We start from the raw sequence: 18,855 nt of genomic DNA on the forward strand, positions 1-18,855 counted from the left end.
GTGACCTATGACCTTTGTTGACTTTAAGTGATTCAGTGTATCATGTGATGAAAAGTAGAATAGATATAGATTTATGCAACCCTGAAAACTATTTTCATCTTGTTTGCTATTTGTAATCCGATTTTGAATTTTGAACAAACAATATTGAACCCCATATTGAAGAAGCTGGAAAAGACGCAAAGGTGGAGGTACTGATAGTAAGTGTCTGGGGATTTCACAAAGTGATATTATGACATACAACAAGTGTATGTGCTTTTCATATATCCTCAACTACTTTCTCCTCATATATCCCAGACTTAGCAAGTTGGCTTGACGATGTCATTTGCCACTATGTCAGCCAGATAGTCAACTATCTGGCCAACTCCTCAGTCATATAACATATGACATGAATGAGTCAGGCTAAGGCCTTTTTTGTCATAAACTTTGAAACTAGTACACAGGAAACTGTAGATAAGAGCAGAATTCAACTTCCATGTGAATGTGTACTTCCTGCAACCACATCAAAAAGACTTTGGTAGTGCCAAACAAAACATGTGGTTCTGTCAAACAGAGTAACAGTGCAGTGTTGGACTTCTTTCAGTTGATTTATGAAGTATACACTTTCTGTATTTGTTATGACAAGAACAAACATAAATGATTGAACAATGCAGACTATTAAAAAACCTGTCTAGAATTTCATGCACTAATGGGCCGATAAAGTGATATCTTTTCAATTTCCCATGAACTCATTCTTCAGTGGTTTCCTTTCAGTGTGGTTCTAACAAATAGAAAGTTTTATGTTGGTGAATGTTTCCAGAAGTCCGAGTCCAGGGTTCTTATAAAGAGAAAGTTTTATGTTGGTAAACATTTCAAAAGTTAAGTCCAGGGTTCTTATATTCTGGATGCCAACGTGGTCTCTGAAAAAGAGATCTGAAAGATTTGATGACTTGAAGAGTAGTACTAATATATATACTATGCTAAGGTTCTTATAAATAGAATGTTTCATGTTGGTAAAGTTAAAGTCTAAGAAAATAACAATGAAAAGTGTCACAAGTTGAAAAACTGATTGGAAAACTTAGTGACATCATCAAGTTTAAACTAATCAACAATTCTGTTTTTCCCAACTTGTAGATTTATGTACAAATAAATGACAAGTAAATGCGTGACTGTAAATTCAACAAATGGTAATGAGGTGTATGTATCGTTCGCTTGTCCAACAACCTTGAAGAATATGTGAATGGTCTGATTTCATAGTTCCTATTACCAGTTGACAATGATATTATAATTAGAAGACCAAAATTGGGCCATTTGACTGTTTGCACAAGACGTTGTTGATGAATGATAGGCAGTAAACATTACTGACGGTTGTTCTTTTATCATATTTCTTCACTAAGTGTTAGCTGTCATGTACTGATATATAGGACATCACAAATGTGCAAATGTACATGTCAAAACTAGCTATATGTACTATCAGTACAGATTTCACATTCAATTCTAAGTCTTTCAACACTATAATCTTACCGCAACTAAAGAGAGTTTCATTGATTTTGTTTTCTTTGACAATTTTGTTTTGCCAGTTTCCCAAAATTGTATTTATATTTTGGGAAACCATTCCACAAATATAATTGGTTGCTGGTTTCCCAAAATTATGTTAACATTTCGAAAATCATGAATGAATTCGTAATAATTAAAAGTAATTACATTTACAATTGTTAAATAAACAACATAGTAATCTTAGCAGTCGGCAACCTTCATGGTTTGAAATGCAGACAAAACACTTCAGTGCTTTCTGTACGTTATCCCATATTTGGAAAACACTTCAGTGCTTTTAAAAGAAAGCATATCTTTTGTTTTGTCATTATTATGTCTGTGGTGATGTTTTCTTAGGATACTTCATTGCTGATCAATTAACCTGTAGGCCGATACCGACAAAAAGGTAGTTGTCTTTTCAACTTGTTCAGTTGTTATGACAGTCCCCCTTTTGATGTAGCAGTGTCGGCCCTCAGAAGTCCTCAGATGTGTTGGATTCTTTTGTTTCATAAAAGAAAGACAGAAATAAACTATAGAATCAATTGTATCTTTTTCATGGGACAAAATCAACTTCATCTGATGTGTGGAATTTTTTGTGACAATTTATCACAAAATCCTTGAAGCTTTCAATAAAGGGTGGAGACTTAACATGGTGTCAGTCATGTATTACAAGTCCTGGAAAGTTTGCCTGGAGATGATGTTAGGATATATAGAAAAGAAGCTGCCAGATCAGAGTCCTCAGTCAGACATCATTTTGACCCCAGTGCTTGTGACAACATCAATACTGTGAATTCCAAAATATTGGCTGACAATGGCCTTGGGTTCACAAGTTCAAGTTCTCCTCATCTCATCTCAAAACTTCAGAGCTGTCTTGACATGAATTGCTGAGATCAACATGCCTCAATTCTCTGAGTGATATAGTATATCTTAAGAACACAGAACCCTGCCAATACTGTTTGACCTGTTGTTGTTTTGCCCTAAGCTACTGTAGTCTAGAGTCTCACCAGTTTCAATGAGCTGTGTTCAGGTTGTCTCAATTTACCCACTGTCACCTCCTGACTAAAATAACACAAGTAGGACTTGAGAAAACATACAGGTTTAACCAGTTCAGCTACTTAGGCTTGGTAGGTCATTTCTCATGTTGAAAGCTGAAACTGTTCTTACGAGAAAGTGACAGACTAACTAGTAGGAATGTAACAAAGCTAGGAATAAAAAATGTAACTGCAACATGTTGATATAAACTATGAATTGTACAGATGTAGATGTAATTACGCTCACAATGGGGCAGTGTCTCTGAAACTTACATGTAAAGCACTCAGGTTTTTCGCAAGTGATGAAACATTCAACCTCATTCAATGTTTACACTGTCTTGATTACAGGGTGATTATATCCATGTAACCAAGGCACTGCTATCACCACTTGTGTGATCTAATATAGATGCAACTTCAAGTTCAACAGTTTTAGTTTGTTTTATGTTTGTTTTGCTAATAGCACATTTTCCTTAATAAGATGAAGTCAGTAAATAATAAGATTTTTAACCTTGTAAGGTCAGATATGCCTCCCAGTTAAAGTCTGGTCTACGTTACTCTAAAAAGTCTCTTGTATTTGCCTAAAACATGCACTATATAGTATAACAAAACTACTTATCTCTTGATTTTGCAAAGATCGTTTTTTGAGGGGAAGGGAGGGGAGAGGAGGTGATGCTTTCAATAGAGTACAATGACAGAGATGTATTCCTAATATAACTCTAACAAAGATACCACTTATTTTTCTCTCTATTTTTGTGATAAATCCATTTAAAACAAGTATTGAGTTTCAATTTATGTATTTGTAGGGTGTCCTCTATAGGCTTGCATGTCTCTTATTTATGCATTTACAGGGTTTCCTTTTCCTTTGTCTAAAAGTGTCATTACTTCAATATTTGTTTTACAGCTTTGGTTTTGACTTGAAGACAAATATTTAACACATGACATGTGACAGCTTAATTAATTGTAACAATACCTGGTGAAAAAGACTGACTAGTTCTTGTCTAAGTCAGCTGACATAACATTACCAGCTCTACATATCCAGGGGTGCAGTAGAACTTCAAAGTTGCGAATAACACTTCACATCTGTTCATACTATTTTAGGTAAAAACTCCTCAAAAACTCTTGAGGACTAATCCTTTCATTTGAGGGTGTGTTTAAAACAGAGAGAAGTTTGTAGTTTATTTTGTAAGCCTTTAAGGTTTATTTAATGGACCAGCTGTTTGTTCATTCAAGGAGTCAGAGATAACATAGTTGATTGGTGTTTTTATTCATCAGTCAGCCAACCAAACATGTGGTGATCGGTCAACGCTCTGAGTGAGAAGAAAGTGGTTCAACAATTGCAGTGTGGTGATCGGTTAGAGCTCTGAGAGAAGAGAGTAACTCAACAGTTGTGGTGTCATTCATGGAATTTAGTTGTATCTGAAATTCAAGCTTACTGCACCTCTTTCTATGGAAATATTAGCATCTGAAATAAGAGAGAATTGAGAACTGAGAGAGTCACAAAGGTAATGTACCATTAACTATTCACTTAGAATCATTGTAAGGTTTACATAGCCCAGAGAGTTGTCTTCAAGAAGCTTGGTGTAGAGAACTTCTTGTGATATATTAACACCAAGACAAGTCTCAGATCTGGGCTAGGATTTATACTGCTCTATGCTAGGAATCCCTTGCCCTTGTCTTTGAATTGTCATTAAAGTCATCATCAACTTGGTAACAAGAATTGTCATTGTCAGGTCAGCAACTGTTATGTCCAAAATGTCCACATGCCAACTTGGACTGATATGTACATTGGTTATATGCACAGAAATAGCCACAAGGTCAGTTTACCAACTTGTCAGTGCAGTTCCTCAATATATACAATACAGAACAGAAAAAAATGATATTCAAAATCGGGATAGAAATAGTGACATTTAAGCATATCCTTCCTCCCTGTTCAAACACACACACACACACACACACACACACACACACACACACACACACACACACACACACACACATACACACACAAAACAAAACAAAAAAACAGTGACATACATACATGTATACACAGAGTGACACATACACACATCTGTTTGTACTTTGTCTGAAATCATTATCACAGGTTTCCCAAAGTATGTTTATTGTGACACGTGTACAGTTGGTCTAGATGCTATCCATGGCATCAAATCATCTCTTCACCCCGTCTAGCTCAATGAGAAATCATGAACCAAAAGTAAAGAGAGATTGATGCCAGACATAGTCTGGATGCCAACATGGTTTCTAACTAAGTGGTGTAAATGGTAACGATACTGTATAGGAACTAGAATGTGAGTGGGAGGTGTAAATGGTAACGATACTGTATAGGAACTAGACCATGCCAAAGATAACTCAAGACTAATATACAATTTGTAGAACAATTCACTTGGAAGAAAAGAAAAAAACTGTTACTCTACATTAGAATATTTTACCCCAATACTTTCATCTCCTCGCTATATGGGCAATGACCCTTTAGAACTGAGAAGTATTAGTTGCAAATCTTTTATTTGAGTAGTTAAGTAGTGGTAATGTTGTGTCAGTACAGGTCTGGAGTGATCTCAAGGATGTGAAAATTATTGTGAGGAAATTCACATCATTTGGGTTATAACCACTGTACAAACCATAAATATTTGTGGCATTATAAAGTAAACTTAGTATGATGTGGTGCAAGTCAGTTTGTGAGGTCCGACAGTTTGGTCTTATTTATATGTGATCAACTAATGATAATGAAAGGGTATACACATTGTAATTATAGTAAGTTATGGCGTCATGATGGTTACATGGTTAAATCCCTGATATGTGTAATTATTAGCAGTAAATGCATGAGTAAAAAAATGACATGACCAGTGTTGTTGAGGGGACTTATATATCAAGAAATTTGAGATTGGTCTGTGCAATTATAATACTTTGTGATGGTAAAATGGTTAGATTGCTGGTCTTGGCATTGATGCTGCTAAATGGCTGAAGTCCTTGGTCAACATTTGAACCATCATTGTGCATCGGTCAACTCAAATGTATAAATGGGGGCCTGGTAGGACAGGTATTGCTATTGTGAAGGATTTAATCCAAATTTGTGCTTATAGAGGGAGCAGGGATTTGAAGGCTACCTAATAATTTGAGGATTTCAGTAGAGTCATTTGGAGAATTACATAAAATAAATAAGTTTGTAAAGTATTTTTTGCTTAGAACGTCATTTCTTGTCGTAAAAACTTGGAGCGCCAACATTTTATAGAGACAGGTGAACTCATGTAGTGAACCACACAGCATTTTATAAGAATACCAAACCACATCATAGACTAAGAGATTCGTTGTGTTGGCACTCCTGTTTGTAGGGAATGAGTGTACATTATAATGACCCAATCTTTCCGTCTAACCACATCAAAGGATGCAGCTTTCAGAGTTAGGGACAGTCCTGGTGAAGTTGGTCTAAGAAAATATCCAGTAAATTTGTTGGCATGGCAACCTGTTTTGTCAGTGCAGATTAAGACGTCCTTTGATGTGGTCTTTATGACTGTAAATTATGTGGTCTGTGGTTCAGTTGATGCTGAGCGCTTAAACATAACGCCTTTATTGGGAAGATACAAAAGATTGAGCACATGGATTTGAGTCAATGTTAATTACTACTAAATGACCCTTACCTACATCATGGGACATACTGTACTTTAAATTAACCCTACACCATGTCCCACATAATAAACAAAATGGATGTCACAATCATTTATTATACTATCGCCAATTTCAACCTAAAATAAGAACAGAAAAAACAAAATACTGTATTTACCTTAACAGTTTTCATTGCAATATTGGATAAATTTACATGAGTAAACGTGAGGTGAAACTTCATAAACATGACTCAGTGCTTGAGTCATTCATTGTTCTTCATTTGAAAGAAAACAAAAAGAAATATTGTTCAAGATCATTGTTTTACATACCAGTACTTTGGCAAGATAAAATCAGAAGAAAGAAAGCAGGTGAAAAGTAATATTCAACACCGATCAGATACACCATGAAACTTGATCCTGTGATTCTTTGTGAAAAGCTCAAGGTCAGATTTCAAGGTCAGTCAAAGATTGCTATCAGTTTGAAGTGTAATGAGAGATGATAACATTGATAACATACCAGACTGACTGATCAGGTTACCATGGTAATTCAGTAACAAATCTGAATCAACAGGTTGAAATGGGGACACAGCGTGACAGAAAGACATTTGACAAATAAGGTGAAGTAATAATAATAATAATGATACATGGTTTATTAAAACAAAAATGACCAAAATAAAATAAGTTCACATATCAGTAAAATAAGCATCTTGAGAAACAAAAGTAGAGCATTAATGTGCAGTTTTATGGAGTTCTCTTAGAAAGGTTTTTCATTTGGGTCCATAGGGCAATATGTTAATAATAACGTACCCACATAGTTACATGTACGATACCGTGGAGTAGAATAGAAATTGGTGCTCGATTTCCTCTTAAGTCCATTGGATTATGAATATGATAAAATTATCTTAACACATTTATATCTGGGATTATCCTCACTGGAGACACCTAGTCTCTCACCTGAAGTATTTGCTAAGGTATAGTTTGAATACACAGATTATTATTACTGTCAACCAATCACAAATGAACAACAAGGAGAAACACAAAAATGGTTAATTTCAAATAATTCCAAACTGTAACAGTAGAGATTTTCATATTTCAAGATAGCAATACTAAGTTGTATTTTGAGTGTTGGCATAGTCTGGTATGAAAAATAGAAAAGTATGAAATGTGATCATATGAATTATTGTAGTGTTTTCAACCAGTACGTGGTTGCCGTCGGTTTCCTGCCAGAATTACCCCAGCCCTATAAATACAGAAAATCAAGTGTAATATGAAATATCAGTAACTGTTAATACTACTACTAAACCGGTAGAATTACCCCCATCAGTTTGCTGGGTTCTGTAACTACAGTAAATAGAATGTAATAAATACCTGGGATTCCTACAATCCAAATTAGATATCTTTTATTGCTACTGATTTCCATTTGGTATTTATACCTGAATGAGTTTAAAGGCACTAATGCTTTGATGAGGGTTAAATATGATGTTTACTGCATGAAATTGTATCAGAGAATTTCAAATCATTTTACCAAAAACACATTCATTTAGCGGGAAGTATACTTTATAGCAGCATTTTTGTGTAAATGTATTTGATGAAATAATATTTAGGAAAAATCATGTAGTTTTACTGGTTGTAAGTTGTTCAACTGACTGTCTGTGTTTAGTAAATGTAACTTTACCTGAGTCAATTCTGAATGAATTTGCTATGTACAACTTAAAAATCATGTAGTTTTACTGGTAGTAAGCTGTTTGATTGACATTGTTAAGAAAATGTAACTTTACCAAAGTCAATTCTGAATGAACTTACCATGTACAACTTAAAAAGGTATTTCCTGACCAGAGTTTGGCGTCACATCTATCTGTACATTGATAAAATCAAGTGAATCAATGTATGTATCAGTTGGAAGTGTTTTGCAAACCAACGCATATCTCCTGTAGATGATCCTTGTAAGGTCAGAGGTCAAATATATGTTGAATGTGTGCATTGTACATGACTGATGTTATCAACAGAAATATAATCCCAAATATATCCTCAAAAGATTTTAGAAGGTCTGTAAAAACTTGATTAATCCTGTTTTGCTCAACTTGTGGTTATTTGTGTACAAAAGGTAGTGAGACAGGATTAAGATAGCAAAGTGTGACCAAATTATGACTTGTTTGTAACGTTTCACCTGTTTCAGTCGACTGCCTAGGGCTAAAGAAAGCTGATGTATAGTACGTGACAAAAGCCTGTCGATTGGAACAGACAAAACATTTGCATCAGGTAATGTGTATGTTATCAGAATTTCCTCCAACTTTATCATAATTAAGTTAACATATATTTTCTATTTACACACACAGTCATGATGTAGAGTTTGAATTTATTAGTGGTGTTGAGTCCAAATTGAATAACTACTGCATTTCATATTGGACTCGTCCAGCAAATTCAATTTGGAGTGGTCCAAATGGACAACTGATTGTTTTCAAATTATGGATTAAGCTGTACAGTTACTTGGAAACATCTGATGAGATAGTGATTCTGATGTTTATCACAGACGGAACGCTTGCCGGAGGAAATATTAGTTTGGAAATTTTTGGAGATTTGTAGAGAACAATATAAACATGCCAAATTGATAGGAAAAGCCCAGAAAAAATGACCCCACATTGACTAATATATGGACCACTGACATCTAAAACAGGTCCACATGGACCATGTGATTTAAAAGTAGATTTCCAACCTGCCAGTGTATGTGATGTGTTTGCATCTTGGATTTAAACATTGCTGTTTTTTCTTAAAGGGAATTTTGTAGAAGATAAGATCACACTATTAATCATCAGAATATATGTACGTAGTGTTTTCACACAATGACTGTATCATTAGTTATAGTCTTATTGTGTATCTGTTACTAATGCAGTGAACCAAAATATGAACTCATCCGTGTGGGAGTTAGAAAGCTGAAAGATTGTTGGTTTAGCGACAAATAAATGGTTGATTGAAAATTGTACAGCATTCCAATATAGTTAGTCACAGATAAGCTTGTTTAGTCACAAAGTTGTTACACCAGGTATTATTATGATCAGCTGGCCAGCTCAGCAACAGTTTGGCCAGGTTCCAAAGTGTAGGAGAAAAGGAAAACAAGGCACCATTGTTTCCTGTATGGGTAATTGTTATTGAAGTAAGAAAAACATCTACATGTGTATCTCTTTGTAAGCCACAGGTCACCTCTATCAATGATTTATAATTCTCTGATAACTTGTTTTCGTTTTCAAAATTTGGAAAGTGTTGTTTATTCCATTTTCAGCTATATGACATAGATTCTTTCTGAAATATGAATGGAATAAGTGCTTTTGGAACGGTTCTTTCTGAAAACTCTTTAACTATTTATGAGGAAATCGATGTTCGTGTTTGTCATTTAAACTCAATTTGAAACTATGAACAATACATAAAATAGTTGAATATATCCATGGAAAAAAGAGCAGTTGATTGTTTCTGTAAACTTAACGCCAAGTTTACTATTGTTAGAAATTGAGGCTAGGTAACAGAAAATTCAGTAAAGAGAGAAAAATTTAACTCCAAAGCATTTGAAGATGCAATTCTGTGATTTGATTTGTTCTGTGAAATGTATACTATCAAAGATAAAAAGTGGGCAACTAAAGTACAATTTGTTGGAAAATGAATTTTTTTTTTCAAGTCTTGAACATTTTTGTTTGGTTGCCAGGGAAAAAGTACACTACAATTTCTTACCTAAATTACCTCCATGAGGAAACAAATAACGAATTAACAGGCACTCTCTGCATACTTCAGCCAATGCTGAACAGTTTATCCTCATCAACCAGTCATCATAACGTACAAAACAAAAAGCAAAGAAGGGTGCCCTCAAGGGTTAGACCTTGATGGCTGATGAAAGTCATGCCATCCTTGGCATCATTAAAATCCAGATCGACAACCAGATCTCAGATCTCCACCAAAAGTTGACCTTGTCTAATTAGTAATTGTTTTACCCTGTTTCATCTGTAATGCATCCATATTTGTTTTGCGATATCCTGCTAACTGACAAACAAGGATGACAACAAAGCCTTTGTCCAACAGGTTGATGATGAAAAAGTGGTAGATAAATTTGTAAAGAATTGTGTAGGAAGTGAACAGAATAGTCAGCATTTGTAAAGTTGAAAAAAAAAATGTTTAGTCAGTTTTATTAGTGAATTCATATAATTTTGAGACAATACCCTCAACAAGGTAATCAGTAGCCACCTGTCAGCCGTTCCTGTAAACATGCTGAAAAAAACAGCAGCAGTTAAAAATTGATGGCCTAAATTGTTTTTGTGATCTGAATTGCACTATTTCATACATCAGTGTGTCTGTGTATACTAGGTGTAAGTCATTCTGATACATTCAGTGATCATATTTTGGTAGTACCCCCCACCCCCACATCCTAGTCTAATTTGATGGTTCCCCGCTCCCACAGTTTGCAGGTATATCACCATTTGATGGTTTCCCCCTCCATAGTCACAGTCAAGGTCAAATGATGGATTCCCCTCCCCCTGAGTTTACAGTCTAATTTGATGGCTCCCTCCTCTTCATTTTATAGTCCAATTTGATAGTTTCCTCCTCCCCCCATAGTTTAAAGTTACATCACCAAGGTGAGAGTGGTGTACCTAAAGATGCATAAACCATATGTAAATTGACTCAAGTAGCATGTGTATAGTGAGCCCTCAGTCCTGGGTACAGTAATATAATCAGTTAGTGTTTCTTCAAAGGTTTCTATGCAATCCTGACACAATTCATCGGTGTTAGCGTTTCTGATTACCACTCGGTTTCCCTACCAATACACACACTCATTCACATACTAATGGCAATTTGTTGAAAGGGACCCATTCTAGTGGAGTGTTTTCATTCACCTCAAAGATAACACTGTAAAAGTGCACGTACTGTGTAGTACAACAACCAATCCAGCTAGCCTGTAGTATCGAGAACAACACCATGCATGCATGCTAGATTGTTGCTAGATCAGTGTTACGTATGCATGCATCCAGACCAGACCTATCCTTGGGAGCTGCAGTGTGTGCTGACATTCAGACTAAGTGTGTTCAAGTAGGCTTATTTTCAAAGACTGTTTAGAATTTGAGCCACCAGCACGCAGGAAACGACAAAACCAATGAACAGAATATGATTGTGTATCCCAAGGTGGGTACCATTACCGATGTCTTGTCTATCTTACTTATTGCGGCACTGGGATAAAAGGGGTAGATTTATTTCACTAACACGCTGTCAGTTTTGTTTCTCTTTTCTTTTGTCAACAAGTTATTGTGTCTAGTATGTTACTCAAACCGAGTCAAAGAAGTCTTTTCTTGTGCAACATAAAGCCATTTAATGATGCTGAGTCTTATCCCAGTGTCAAAAGAATCACCTTGTATATGTTATTTCGTCTTTTGTAAGCGTCAAAGTAAGGTAGGAGTATTCAACAGAGAACACTTACAATTTGTACATCATGTACTTACTAGTGGGAGTAAGGGGAAGAGAGACGCCTGCCATTTGTTCACTCAGGTGAGAATTAATAGTTTCTGTGTTTATGAGTTGTTCACTGAGAATGCTGGAAGTTTTTACATACCGACTAGAATATCTCATCCTTGTGTCCCCTCACGTCCCCATTGTGTCTGCTATGCTGGAATATCCTAACTCCCCTCCCCCCTCCCCCCCCCCCCTCCTTCTTCATTGTATTTTATACTGTACAGTATATCTTCTCTTGTGGTAGGTTCCCCATATACCTGCTGCTGGAATACATTTCCTAGCATCTATCCATTCCGTCATAGTGGCATGTGTCATACGGCATGAATTCCTGGTATAGCATCATCCCGCCCCACCCAGCCCCACCATACATGCACTGATAGTAGTACATTTACTTGTATTTACATAGCATTTCATTATCTTTGCAATGGTCAGTGGAAAAAAGACATGTAAAACTGTTGCTGCAACGTAGACATTGTAATGTACATTATCAAGCAGAAGGGTGGTATATATACTGTGCTAACATCAAGCAGATCGACAAAATAATAACTGTTACTATTCACTAAACTTCCAGGCACATCATTTTTTTGATGATATATGTCAGTTTGCTGGTTTAGATGAAATTTGAAACGTGGGATGTAAATAATACAGATATTTGTCTGTGATGATGATTTTAGTTGTCGTAATGACATCATGTTTGTACAAAATAGGTGGTGAGATGTTTGACATGCAGTGAAAAACGACTCAACTGTTTGTTTGTTTATTTTCTGACAACAGAACTATAGAAATGTGTGCAAAGTAAAGCATTTATCACTGTTAATTGTACCTAGTTTGTTTCTGTCATTGCATAGAAAATGATATTGAGAGATTCCAAAGCCTGGCCTTACTTGTACAAAATCTATAAACGTGAATATCAGATCCATGTGAAACGTCACCTTTCTGGTAACTTGACCGAATCTAAAAAAAAGTCATTATCAATGGAGTGTATCACAGCTAACTGTTTTTACAGCTTTTAAGAATGACAAGCATTGAGTTGCAGTGGCACAGTTGGCGACTGTGTGGGCATGTTAGAAAGGGACAAAGTGACAGGCTCTCAGTTGCACTGACACAGTCGATGACTGTGTAGGTACGTAAAGAAACCGCTTTGTCAGAGCATGGAATGCTGTTATCTCAGTGGTCATTAGCATAACAATGTGTGGCCTTTCTAAACGTAATAATGGCTGGGTCATACTCCGTACAGTATATAACAACAGGGAATGATTAAGTCTGCCTACCAGCTTTCAATACTTTGAATCAAGTAGTGTGAGCAAAGAGGTTGTTTTTATGGCCTGGCTCTTTGTCACAGTCGCACTTTCTGAGACCTCACATAGCTGTCAACATTTCCTGTGAATTAGATTTGAACTTCTTGACAATACTGTGAACACTGTAAAGAGGAGAGTGATGTTACAGAGAGAGACAGTTGTTGAAAGGTAGGAAAAAAAGATAACTTTGAAGTTGAAGTATCAAGTTTGTATTGGAGTTATGTCGATGCTGATGGAGGGATGTCAGTGATGATGATTTCAGTGGTCAAGTGAACAACTTTCAATTTGAGTCTCCATTCATTACTTTGTGAATGGTTTCATTTTAGTGTTGTCAAAATAGTGAAATATATAGAGGGATATATATGTTTATCAATACTTTACTCATATTGTCAAGTTCAATATGGTATACGTACGGTAACCATAAAATCTAATTGTCCATTTGTTTCAATGTCTCCTGTGTCCTTAGTAGAAGAGACTCAAATAAATTGAAACTTAGATAGTACTATGTTAAGAATATTGTGCAGAAAAAGAAGTGTAATCACGGAACAAATTATGTAACAAATTTGACACGATTTGGTGTTCTCTGAGTCTCCAATGGTCTTATCTTTTTGACCTCAGTACACCCAACACAAAATATTGAATTCGTAGTGAATAAGTGTAAAGCTTTGCAAAAACAACATATTGTTCCTTGTAGTCTCACTTTGTTACATGAATGTTTTCGGCCTGAGTGGACAAAGTGATTTACAATATCCACATCTCTACCATAACAAATACTATGTTTGGTCTATCAAAACTCCAATAACATGCATGACAGCACATTTCTAATTTCAAATGCTGACCAAGATAAAGTCAGCCCTGTGAACCTCTTTGAACACAAACATTGTGAATACATTTAGCTTGTAAAAACAGAATTCAAAACTATATCCCAAGTTGGTTATGTATAAGAAATTTCTGTTTTTGTTTGTCACTGTTTTTTTTTAAGAATACCAAACTTGGGTAAACATATACACAATGCCACTTGTTTGTAGATAGATTGAACTTTACTAAACTTATCATGAACATAAAGAAAATCAAAGTTGTGTAGATCATTGAGATCTGAGAGGAATTTCAGTTTCTAATTCAAGTTAAGATATGCATTTTACTATTCTATATGTAGTTAAAACAGACATATTTTCAGCTGAGTTTTAATAGCTTGAAATAGTAAGAATCAAATGTAACAAATTTAACACACTGGTATTATGGTAATGTCCAGGTATGAAATTATATGACACTGACAAACACAACCAGAACATTTTGTCTTTTGAGGAAACTGCTAAGTAGAATGTGTTGAGTACAACCACATTGACCTTTGAACTTAAAGGGGGAAAAAAAGCATTTGCCACTTTGGGTTAGTATGTGTTGCATTATTCTGCATGCAATGATTCATGGGAAAATTCAACTGTCAGTAACCGTTGTGCTTGTATGCCATTTTGAATATCAGAAAATGTCAACAAATGTTTCATTATGTAAATAGATTTAAGAATTCTACAAATTTTATAGACATTAATTTGAAGAACATGTATTGGCTGGAAAAACAGTTACCTAACTTGGAGGAGTTATAGTTGGTCCAGAACAACAGAATAGTCCTCTGTGTTTCTTGTAACTCTACTGAGATGATAATACTGATGCTAGAACCCAGGATTCAAAGGATTGGGTTTTAAAGGCCCTCTTAGGATTAGGATTAGGATTAGGATTAAAATCTAGATCTGAAATATGGTTGTTTGGTAGAGTTGTGGGAAAAGTTAGCCCATATCAAAAGAATGACTCCATGTAAGCCTTATTAAGATAACACTAATGTGATGACCTAGGATTATAAAATAAGCTATGGGTTTAGATTAGGATTAAAAATAGATGTGAAAAACAGTTGCTATAGAAAAAGTTAGCCCAGAACAAAAGTATGATCCCATGTAATCCTTATTAAGATAATACTAATGTGATGATCAAGGATTGAAACATGGCCCTTTAAGGACTAGAATACATATATGCCTGTGGATTCTTTTGTTATCTGAGTATGAAGTGAAAGTAGTAAATAATATGATGTTTCAAATTACACAGTATCATGAAAGTTTACAAAAGTTAAATGGACCAATCAAGAACAAGATAGATTTTATGCAAGTTACTTGCAAGTAGTGATGTGTTTAATTTTACTTAGAGAATGGTGTGTACATCAAAAAGAAAAAGTTATGGTTGTCATACGGCTTTTTTTCAGAATGATTAAATTTTAAACAGATAATAGTTTGCTTTGAACTGTCAGAGTGAAGTATTTGTTTATGTAAATCTCTTGAAGACAAGTATGTGCAACTCCATCACCTGCAGTCGAAAATTGTGTTTTTATGTATAAAACTATGACACTTTGGTTGGAAAGTCTTTCATTCACATTTCAATACCTGTCTGGACATGCTGAGATTTTTTACCCTTATCTCATCTGAATGAACATTTTACTCAAGAGAATTTTGTAACAGGTGTTCACAAAGTGAAAGAAAATTGGATTTTTTCCCAAGCTCAAGAATGGTAAAAGATAGTAGAATTATTTACAACGTATTATGACAACAGCCGAGTTGTTTTCATGTGATGTCATTAAAGGAATCAAATCAAGTCAACCATGGAGACATTTACAATCCACAGATGTTCACAAAATACATTACTCAGGGATTTTTCCCAGCTCAGTTAAAGAGATTAGTAGAAGTGATTGTGTTTAATCTTAATTAATGTACTGTGTCAAGACTGTCATTGTGTGTAAGTGAACAATGTAACTCATAGGTTGTGAATCAATTCACAGAGGAAGAAAACAATCTGGAAATAGCTACTTTTTCCAAAAAAAAGCCTTTATTTCTGGTTGATGAAAATACTGAATATATGTTGAATTCAAAGGTTAAAATAACATCACATTTGTTAATTTCTGAATAGATACATTTGAAAAGGTTATATCTTTTTTACTTGATTAAATAAACAACCATTTATTCATTCATTCATTAGAGATGGGGTGATTTCCTTGCCAGAGGAAAGGCCTTGGTTGTAACAAATGCATTCCATTTTAATTATTTCAACAATAGTATTAAATCTAATACAAAAAATGTCAAATTTCTATCCTTCTCTGCTTTTTTGTCTGCAATAATGGATCGACTGGCATATTTCCAAAATGAAAGGAACTTAAGAACTGTTGGTTTATGATAACATTAATTGTACTTACCTTTTGTAAAGATTTTAGCCACCACAAATGGACTGCCAATCAAACAAGTGTTTGTCTGGTCTCACGACAGTGAAATCAGTAGAGTGGTATTTCCGGTCAGTTCAGATCTTTTGCTAACCTCATTTATAGTTGTGTGTGAGAATGCAGACCAGCGACATATTCTTTGTTGTATTTCAAGAGTTCTCCCACTTAAGTAACAATGAAATTTGTTTGCTAGAATTGAAATCATTCAATGTACACCTTGTTTAGCTCAGCTGGTCATTGCCTTGGTCATTATAGATCGCTTGTAAACATTTTTATGAATTTGAAATTGGTTCCTGCATCATCTGTTTTACTATATCAGTGTGAACAATCCTGCCTTAGCCTTTGTTAACTGAACTTCTGTATTCCTTTACATATTATTCTTTCAGTTGTGGAGAGACACAGTAACACTGAATTGCATGATCAAGGTCCATAGATGGATTGAAATGTCAAATTCATTTATAGTTTACTGTTCCAAAGTTACATTTTACTGTCTTGAACTTCTACGTTTAGCAGCAGATTTCATCATATCTTTGAGATGTTGTAACTTCTCCTTAGCAGAGTTTTAGAAGGTCAGAAGTGAAGTAAGTTTAAAAAAGAACAGGTTGGTTTCGACTGGAAGTTTTCCAAATCAAGTTACAAGTGAAAACAATGTAGATGGGACACCAGTCTGTTCAGGAAAGATAAAATGAATTGAAGCTTTCACGAAGGGTATAATGGAATTGTTGATTGATTAATAGTTGCAGACATGATCTTTGCCATACAACTCATTCATCTCACTATTATATATAGTAATAATATGAATGCTGTCGAACATTTCGCGGCCTGTTAAGACAGGTGTCACCTAGCCACAACATCTATACAAATGGCTATGCTATAGCATATGTCTGCATTTTAAGTGGTGATCACTAATTTTCTACAAATAAAGCTCAGGGAGATTTTCTTTCCTAGATCTCGTCATTTTATAAGTATGGAAAAAAATTAGATTGCTGTTAGTATAACTCTTTTCAAGCTAAATACAATGGTTGGTATAATTTTACAGGTTTATGACAAGTATTTGTTTAGAAAATGTATTACAGTGGTTGGCATCAATTTTCATGATATTGATGTTTTACTAGAGGCATGAAAATAAACGGAACACAGATACATGTATTTGAAAATAGGTTGCCTTTGTTTGGCATGTTTTCAGTGATATGACCATTTTCCTGCTGGAATGGAAATAGCCAGAATACAGAAATATTTGTGTTTAAAGTAATTTGATAATGTCTTTAGCCTGGAGGTCATGTATATTGGTATACTAATAGTAGCAACATGTGTGTACTATACTATACTTGGTAGTAAGTATTCATGTGGAGTAGAATGACATGAATAGACCACAATGAGGTCCATTTTTGGAGTATTTGAAATGTGTCTACATTGTCATCTGGAGAAAGCAATGAGTTTGGAATCTGGACATTTGATTTAGAAATTTAAGGAGTGGGCAGATACTAAAATTGAAGTGACTTAAACTATAAGTTACTAGTAGAGGCTCAAGTTCTCTTGACAACGGTAGATTTAATACTTTGGGTTATAGCTACCTAGGTTATGACAAACTTAATTCCCACGCAAAAGATAACTGCAGGTTATAATTAGCTCAGAGTCTCTTAAGTTTATACCAGCTATCTAGGTTATTGGTAGTTACGTATGTTATAGCTAGTAACCTCTCTAGGTAGTAGCTAGCTATCTAGGTTGTTGGTAGTTACCTATGTTGTAACCAGTAACCTCTCTAGGTAATAACTAGTTATCTAGGTTGTTGGTAGTTACCTATGTTGTAACCAGTAACCTCTCTAGGTAGTAGCTAGCTATCTAGGTTATTGGTAGTTACATATGTTGTAACTAGTAACCTCTCTAGGTTACAGCTAGCTATATACCACTAGTTATTAAGTTATCACTAGCTATCTAAGATACAGCTAGTTATAAAGTTATTGCTAGCTATTTAAGTCACAGCCAGCTCTCTAGGTTTTTAGTGCACATCTCCAAGTATATTGCAAGCTACAGACAGCTCTTAATGTTATACTGAAATTCTTTGGCTTTCAGTCAGCTTTTAGGCATGGTGACAAGACTTGATATGAACCACAGGGGCATGCAACCTTTTAATTTCTGTTTCAAAAGAATAACCATTTAGTTTAGAGTGTAATTGTGTTGTTTTTTTCATACCATACAATCAAGGTCTGACAGCTGTCGAAACCAAAATATAGCCTGTTTTGTAGTAGTTAATGTTTTCACTAATAGTTTGTATTCTGTCTAAAAGAATGCTCAGCACCGTGACCATACAATGACATGTTCAGCTATTTCTAAAAACAATGAGTTGATAGTTAGGAGGGGAAACTATGGTGACGAGTCAAATCAATACGATGAAAGTATGGAAGGCCAAAATTAACATTTTGTTGGAAGACATCTGAACTTGTCCTCCATACTTGGTCATTGACCCCTGCATGATTGAGATTTGCCTTTGACTTAGTGCAAAACATCTGACTTTTAAAACTTGATATCCTCACCAATTTGGCAAGGAGCCTTTCCAACTTATCATACAGTACACAAAAACTGGCAACTCATTCAACCATTCCTTTGATTTTCATAGCTGTGTGTATGCAAATCCGAAATGAAGACAACCAGGTATGTTTTTG

At 35.0% G+C, this 18,855-nt stretch overlaps 1 protein-coding gene across 3 annotated transcripts in view; it reads left to right on the forward strand.

Annotated features, from left to right (window-relative positions):
* The window catches only part of LOC144446152 (uncharacterized), a 73,432-nt gene that overhangs the window by 5,110 nt on the left and 49,467 nt on the right, over positions 1-18,855 (forward strand). For all 3 annotated transcript variants that reach the window (XM_078135878.1, XM_078135877.1, XM_078135879.1), the window contains one exon: positions 3,813-4,042. The gene's annotated coding sequence lies outside the window, so the exon portion shown is untranslated. The remainder of the gene's footprint in view (positions 1-3,812; positions 4,043-18,855) is intronic.

The sequence above is a fragment of the Glandiceps talaboti genome, chromosome 15 (assembly GCF_964340395.1).
Source record: "Glandiceps talaboti chromosome 15, keGlaTala1.1, whole genome shotgun sequence".
NCBI lineage: Eukaryota > Metazoa > Hemichordata > Enteropneusta > Spengelidae > Glandiceps > Glandiceps talaboti.